The 6,766-nt window shown below is 41.6% G+C and overlaps 1 long non-coding RNA gene across 1 annotated transcript; it reads right to left on the minus strand.

Annotated features, from left to right (window-relative positions):
- Nucleotides 1–988: 988 nt before the first annotated feature.
- LOC113086943 (uncharacterized) lies at nucleotides 989–2,945 on the minus strand. The gene is made up of 2 exons (XR_003285154.1): nucleotides 2,818–2,945; nucleotides 989–1,230 (listed from the first exon to the last, which is right to left on the minus strand). It is a non-coding gene; the product is annotated as an uncharacterized LOC113086943 (long non-coding RNA).
- Between the last annotated feature and the right edge of the window lie 3,821 nt (nucleotides 2,946–6,766).

Raw genomic sequence — 6,766 nt, forward strand, 5'->3', positions numbered from 1 at the left:
AGTAGTGCTTCCTGGTGTTGCGGTGTCTGTTGTGGCCTCAGTTGTGCTGCTTTCTGTTGTTGTGGTACCTGTGGTGGTGCTTTCTATTGTTGTAGTTTCTGTTGTAGTCTCGACAGTTGTGGCACCAGTAGTGGTGCTTTCTGGTGTTGTAGTGTCTGTAGTGGCCTCGGTCGTGGTGCTTTCTGTTGTTGTAGTATCTATTGTTGTCTCAACTGTTGTGGTACCTGTAGTGGTACTATCTGGTGTTGTTGTGTCTGTTGTGGTCTCTGTTGTTGTGCTTTCTGTTGTTGTTGTAGTACCTGTAGTGGTGCTATCTGGTGTTGTAGTGTCTGCTGTGGTCTCGGTTGTGGTGCTTTCTGTTGTTGTGGTACCTGTGGTGGTGCTTTCTGTTGTCGTAGTGTCTGTTGTGGTTTCGGCTGTTGTTGAACCTGTAGTGGTGCTTTCAATCGTTGTAGTGTCTGTTGTAGTCTCGGGTGTTGTGGTACCTGTAGTGGTACTTTCTGGTGTTGTTGTGTCTGTTGTGGTCTCTGTTGTTGTGCTTTCTGTTGTTGTAATACCTGTAGTGGTGCTTTCTGGTGTTGTAGTGTCTGTTGTGGTCTCGGTTGTGGTGCTTTCTGTTGTTGTGAGACCAGTAGTAGTGCTTTCTGGTGTTGTGGTGTCTGTTGTGGTCTCAGTTGTGCTGCTTTCTGTTGTTGTTTTACCTGTGGTGGTGCTTTCTGTTGTAGTAGTTTCTGTTGTAGTCTCGACAGTAGTGGCCCCAGTAGTGGTGCTTCCTGGTGTTTCTAGTGTCTGTAGTGGCCTCGGTCGTGGTGCTTTCTGTTGTTGTAGTATCTATTGTTGTGTCAACTGTTGTGGTTCCTGTAGTGGTACTTTCTGGTGTTGTTGTGTCTGTTGTGGTCTCTGTTGTTGTGCTTTCTGTTGTTGTAGTACCTGTAGTGGTACTTTCTGGTGTTGTTGTGTCTGTAGTGGCCTCGGTCGTGGTGCTTACTGTTGTTGTAGTATCTATTGTTGTGTCAACTGTTGTGGTTCCTGTAGTGGTACTTTCTGGTGTTGTTGTGTCTGTTGTGGTCTCTGTTGTTGTGCTTTCTGTTGTTGTAGTACCTGTAGTGGTGCTTTCTGGTGTTGTAGTGTCTGCTGTGGTCTCGGTTGTGGTGCTTTCTGTTGTTGTGGTACCTGTTGTGGTGCTTTCTGTTGTCGTAGTGTCTGTTGTGGTTTCGGCTGTTGTTGAACCTGTAGAACAATAAATAATAATAATAAATAAAAACAACAACAACAAAAAAACCTACAAACAAATTTCAAAACTTTCAACATTGACTCTGCAACCTCACACAACAATGAATACTGGTATCAGTACAAATAATAATAATAGTAATAATAATAATAATAATAATAATAATAATAATAAAGACTAGTGTAATTTTATTAAAACTATTAATGTGGTCTCTCCTTCTTGATTTAGTCAGTGTTTTGACAGCCACATTTTGTATCAATTATAGCTAAGCAGTATACATAGCACTACAGTAATTTTGATGAGTAAAAATAATATGTTTTTGTCACTTGATTAATGTGAGATTTAAAACTCAAGTCATAGTCCACAATCACACATAGGTTCTTTCCTTGTATCATAGTTTGTAGATTAATGGAGTGTAATCCATCCTTCCTCTTTCATGCTCAGTGCCCTCAAAAAGAGTTTCACTTTTATCTTCATGCAACAGTGTCTCTGAAATCCTCTGAAATGTATAATTGTATATCATTGACATTAAATTGTTAATTCATTCCATGTTTCTGAGTTATACTTACAAGAAATATAATTTACAATGAAAGCAAAAGTAACCCAAAAAAATTAATCTTTAGGAACACCATATATTATTTAACAGAACTATGATTCATAGTCACCTATATAAATAAAATATTACCCTTCTGAAATACGTCTTGAACCAATTTAGAATATTAACAGAGAGACCAATTTCCAGAAAATTAAGCAAAATTAAGTTAAGCAAAATAAAATGATCATGAGACAAATGCTTCACTTAGGTCAAAGAGGATTAAGACTGATGCATTTTTCATATTTAGTTTTTATTTCAAATTATGTACTACTTAAATTTGTTTTACATACTTGAAAATGATAAAGTAGAAATTGGTCTGAGACTATTACAGAGAAAACAATTCAGGGTTTTTTTTCCCCCATGATTGATGGTTGTAAAATTGAAAGCATTTGAGAAACTTACTGTTTTCAGAGAGTCGTTAACTATATTAATTAATAACAACGTCATTTAAACAACATGCAATATGGACAGGCTCAAGAAAGAAATAGCACTGGGAAACAGTTTGCAAAAGTTTCTGTTCATTAGCTCTCCTGAACACTTCCAATTTTTGCTGTTGGTATATGATTCTTCTTGATTCCATTATCAAAATTTGATCAGTATAATGTACAGAAGACTTAATTTGTTTTAATATTATTCTTATTATTATTTATTCAATATGCAACACAATTTACACACATGGTTACAGAAGGTAGATTTAACAAATTATGAGATTACGTATTTAAAATAACAAAAATACTTGCAAAAAGCTTTATGGGATGGATACAATTTCCACTGATACATTATTTATTTACTTATTTTTAATAAAATAATTATTTTTCAGAGTGCACTGTTTTATATATATATTATTTATTTACAATATATTTATTACCTCACGATGACCTAACATGCAATTATTGCTTAATGGCAATTCTTTAAATATGGACCTTATTTGAAATTTATCTACAGCCACTTCATACAGAAAAAGTTTTTAAAAGATTTTAAAACTATCAACCTTTTGTGGTAATTTCTGTTGTTGTCTCAGTTGTTGTGCTTTCTGGAGTTGTGGTACCCGTTGTGGTGCTTTCTGTTGTTGTGGTCTCTGTTGTGGTCTCAGTTGTTGTGCTTGCTGGTGTTGTGGTAGCCTGTGGTGGTGCTTTCTATCGTTCTAGTGTCTGTAGTAGTCTCGGGTGTTGTTGTACCTGTAGTGGTGCTTTCTGTTGTTGTGGTACCTGTGGTGGTGCTTTCTGTTGTTGTAGTGTCTTTTGTGGTCTCGGCAGTTGTGGAACTTGTAGTGGTGCTTTGTGTTGTTGTAGTGTCTGTTGAGGTCTCGGCTGTTGTGATACCCGTAGTGGTGCTTTCTGTTGTTGTAATGTCTGTTGTCGTGCTTTCTGTTGTAGTGCTTTCAGGTGTTGAGGTACCTGTGGTTGTGCTTTCTAATGTTGTAGTGTCTGTTGTGGTCTCGGCTGTTGTGATACTTTCTGTTATTGTGAGACCTGTGGTTGTGCTTTCAGTTGTTGTAGTGTCTGTTGTGGTCTCGGTTGTTGGGCTTTCTGGAGTTGTGGAACCTGTGGTGGTAATTTCTGTTGTTGTAGTGTCTGTTGTGGTCTCGGTTGTGGTGCTTTCTGTTGTTGTGATACCAGTAGTAGTGCTTTCTAGTGTTGTGGTTTCTGTTGTGGCCTCGGTTGTGCTGCTTTCTGTTGTTTTGGTACCTGTGGTGGTGCTTTCTATTGTTGTAGTTTCTGTTGTAGTCTCGACAGTTGTGGCACCAGTAGTGGTGCTTTCTGGTGTTGTAGTGTCTGTAGTGGACTCGGTCGTGGTGCTTTCTGTTGTTGTAGTATCTATTGTCGTCTCAACTGTTGTGGTACCTGTAGTGGAACTTTCTGGTGTTGTAAGTGTCTGTTGTGGTCTCGGTTGTTTGTGCTTTCTGTTGTTGAAGTATCTATTGTGGTCTCAGCTGTTGTGGTTCCTGTAGAGGTACTTTCTGGTGTTGTTGTGTCTGTTGTGTCTCTGTTGTTTGTGCTTTCTGTTGTTGTAGTACCTGTAGTGGTGCTGTCTGGTGTTGTTGTGTCGGTTGTGGTCTCTGTTGTTGTGCTTTCTGTTGTGGTGATACCAGTAGTAGTGCTTCCTGGTGTTGTGGTGTCTGTTGTGGCCTCGGTCGTGGTGCTTTCTGTTGTTGTAGTATCTATTGTTGTCTCAACTGTTGTGGTACCTGTAGTGGTACTTTCTGGTGTTGTTGTGTCTGTTGTGGTCTCTGTTGTTGTGCTTTCTGTTGTTGTTGTAGTACCTGTAGTGGTGCTATCTGGTGTTGTAGTGTCTGCTGTGGTCTCGGTTGTGGTGCTTTCTGTTGTTGTGGTACCTGTGGTGGTGCTTTCTGTTGTCGTAGTGTCTGTTGTGGTTTCGGCTGTTGTTGAACCTGTAGTGGTGCTTTCAATAGTTGTAGTGTCTGTTGTAGTCTCGGGTGTTGTGGTACCTGTAGTGGTACTTTCTGGTGTTGTTGTGTCTGTTGTGGTCTCTGTTGTTGTGCTTTCTGTTGTTGTGATACCAGTAGTAGTGCTTTCTGGTGTTGTGGTGTCTGTTGTGGTCTCAGTTGTGCTGCTTTCTGTTGTTGTTTTACCTGTGGTGGTGCTTTCTGTTGTTGTAGTTTCTGTTGTAGTCTCGACAGTTGGTGGCCCCAGTAGTGGTGCTTTCTGGTGTTGTAGTGTCTGTAGCGGCCTCGTCGTGGTGCTTTCTGTTGTTGTAGTATCTATTGTTGTGTCAACTGTTGTGGTACCTGTTTTGGTAATTTCTGGTGTTTGTTGTGTCTGTTGTGGTCTCTGTTGTTGTGCTTTCTGTTGTTGTAAGTACCTGTAGTGGTGCTTACTGGTGTTGTAGTGTCTGCTTGTGGTCTCGATTGTGGTGCTTTCTGTTGTTGTGGTACCTGTTGTTGGTGCTTTCTGTTGTCGTAGTGTCTGTTGTGGCCTCAGTTGTGCTGCTTTCTGTTGTTGTCGGTACCTGTGGTGGTGCTTTCTATTGTTGTAGTTTCTGTTGTAGTCTCGACAGTTGTGGCACCAGTAGTGGTGCTTCTGGTGTTGTAGTGTCTGTAGTGGCCTCGGTACGTGGTGCTTTTCTGTTGTTGTAGTATCTATTATTGTCTCAACTGTTGTGTACCTGTAGTGGTACTTTCTGGTGTTGTTGTGTCTGTTGTGGTCTCTGTTGTTGTGATTTCTGTTGTTGTTGTAGTACCTGTAGTGGTGCTTATCTGGTGTTGTAGTGTCTGCTGTGGTCTAACGGGTTTGTGGTGCTTTCTGTTGTTGTGGTACCATGTGGTGGTGCTTTCTGTTGTCGTAGTGTCTGTTGTGGTTTCGGCTGTTGTTGAGCCTGTAGTGGTGCTTTCCATCGTTGTAGTGTCTGTTGTAGTCTCGGGTTGTTGTGGTACCTGTAAGTGGTACTTTCTGGTGTTGTTGTGTCTGTTGTGGTCTCTGTTGTTGTGCTTTCTGTTGTTGTAGTACCTGTAGTGGTGCTTTCTGGTGTTGTAGTGTCTGTTGTGGTCTCGGTTGTGGTGCTTTCTGTTGTTGTGATACCAGTAGTAGTGCTTTCTGGTGTTGTGGTGTCTGTTGAGGTCTCAGTTGTGCTGCTTTCTGGTGTTGTTGTGTCTGTTGTGGTCTCTGTTGTTGTGCTTTCTGTTGTTGTAGTACCTGTAGTGGTGCTTTCTGGTGTTGTGTAGTGTCTGTTGTGGTCCTCGGTTGTGGTGCTTCTGTTGTTGTGATTCCAGTAGTAGTGCTTTTCTGGTGTTGTGGTGTCTGTTGAGGTCTCAGTTGTGCTGCTTTCTGGTGTTGTTGTGTCTGTTGTGGTCTCTGTTGTTGTGCTTTCTGTTGTTTGTAGTACCTGAAAGTGGTGCCTTACTGGTGTTGTAGTGTCTGCTGTGGTCTCGATTGTGGTGCTTTCTGTTGTTGTGGTACCTGTTGTGGTGCTTTCTGTTGTCGTAGTGTCTGTTGTGGCCTCAGTTGTGCTGCTTTCTGTTGTTGTGGTACCTGTGGTGGTGCTTTCTATTGTTGTAGTTTCTGTTGTAGTCTCGACAGTTGTGGCACCAGTAGTGGTGCTTTCTGGTGTTGTAGTGTCTGTAGTGGCCTCGGTCGTGGTGCTTTCTGTTGTTGTAGTATCTATTGTTGTCTCAACTGTTGTGGTACCTGTAGTGGTACTTTCTGGTGTTGTTGTGTCTGTTGTGGTCTCTGTTGTTGTGATTTCTGTTGTTGTTGTAGTACCTGTAGTGGTGCTTTCTGGTGTTGTAGTGTCTGCTGTGGTCTCGGTTGTGGTGCTTTCTGTTGTTGTGGTACCTGTGGTGGTGCTTTCTGTTGTCGTAGTGTCTGTTGTGGTTTCGGCTGTTGTTGAGCCTGTAGTGGTGCTTTCAATCATTGTAGTGTCTGTTGTAGTCTCGGTGTTGTGGTACCTGTAGTGGTACTTTCTGGTGTTGTTGTGTCTGTTGTGGTCTCTGTTGTTGTGCTTTCTGTTGTTGTAGTACCTGTAGTGGTGCTTTCTGGTGTTGTAGTGTCTGTTGTGGTCTCGGTTGTGGTGCTTTCTGTTGTTGTGATACCAGTAGTAGTGCTTTCTGGTGCTGTGGTGTCTGTTGAGGTCTCAGTTGTGCTGCTTTCTGGTGTTGTTGTGTCTGTTGTGGTCTCTGTTGTTGTGCTTTCTGTTGTTGTAGTACCTGTAGTGGTGCTTTCTGGTGTTGTAGTGTCTGCTGTGGTCTCGGTTGTGGTGCTTTCTGTTGTTGTGGTACCTGTGGTGGTGCTTTTGTTGTTGTAGTTTCTGTTGTAGTCTCGACAGTTGTGGCACCAGTAGTGGTGCTTTCTGTGTTGTAGTGTCTGTGTGGCCTCGGTCGTGGTGCTTTCTGTTTTGTAGTATCTATTGTTGTCTCAACTGTTGTGATACCTGTAGTGGTACTTTCTGGTGTTGTTGTGTCTGTTGTGGTCTCTGTTGTTGTG

Source organism: Carassius auratus, unplaced genomic scaffold (genome assembly GCF_003368295.1).
Source record: "Carassius auratus strain Wakin unplaced genomic scaffold, ASM336829v1 scaf_tig00044289, whole genome shotgun sequence".
Lineage (NCBI taxonomy): Eukaryota > Metazoa > Chordata > Actinopteri > Cypriniformes > Cyprinidae > Carassius > Carassius auratus.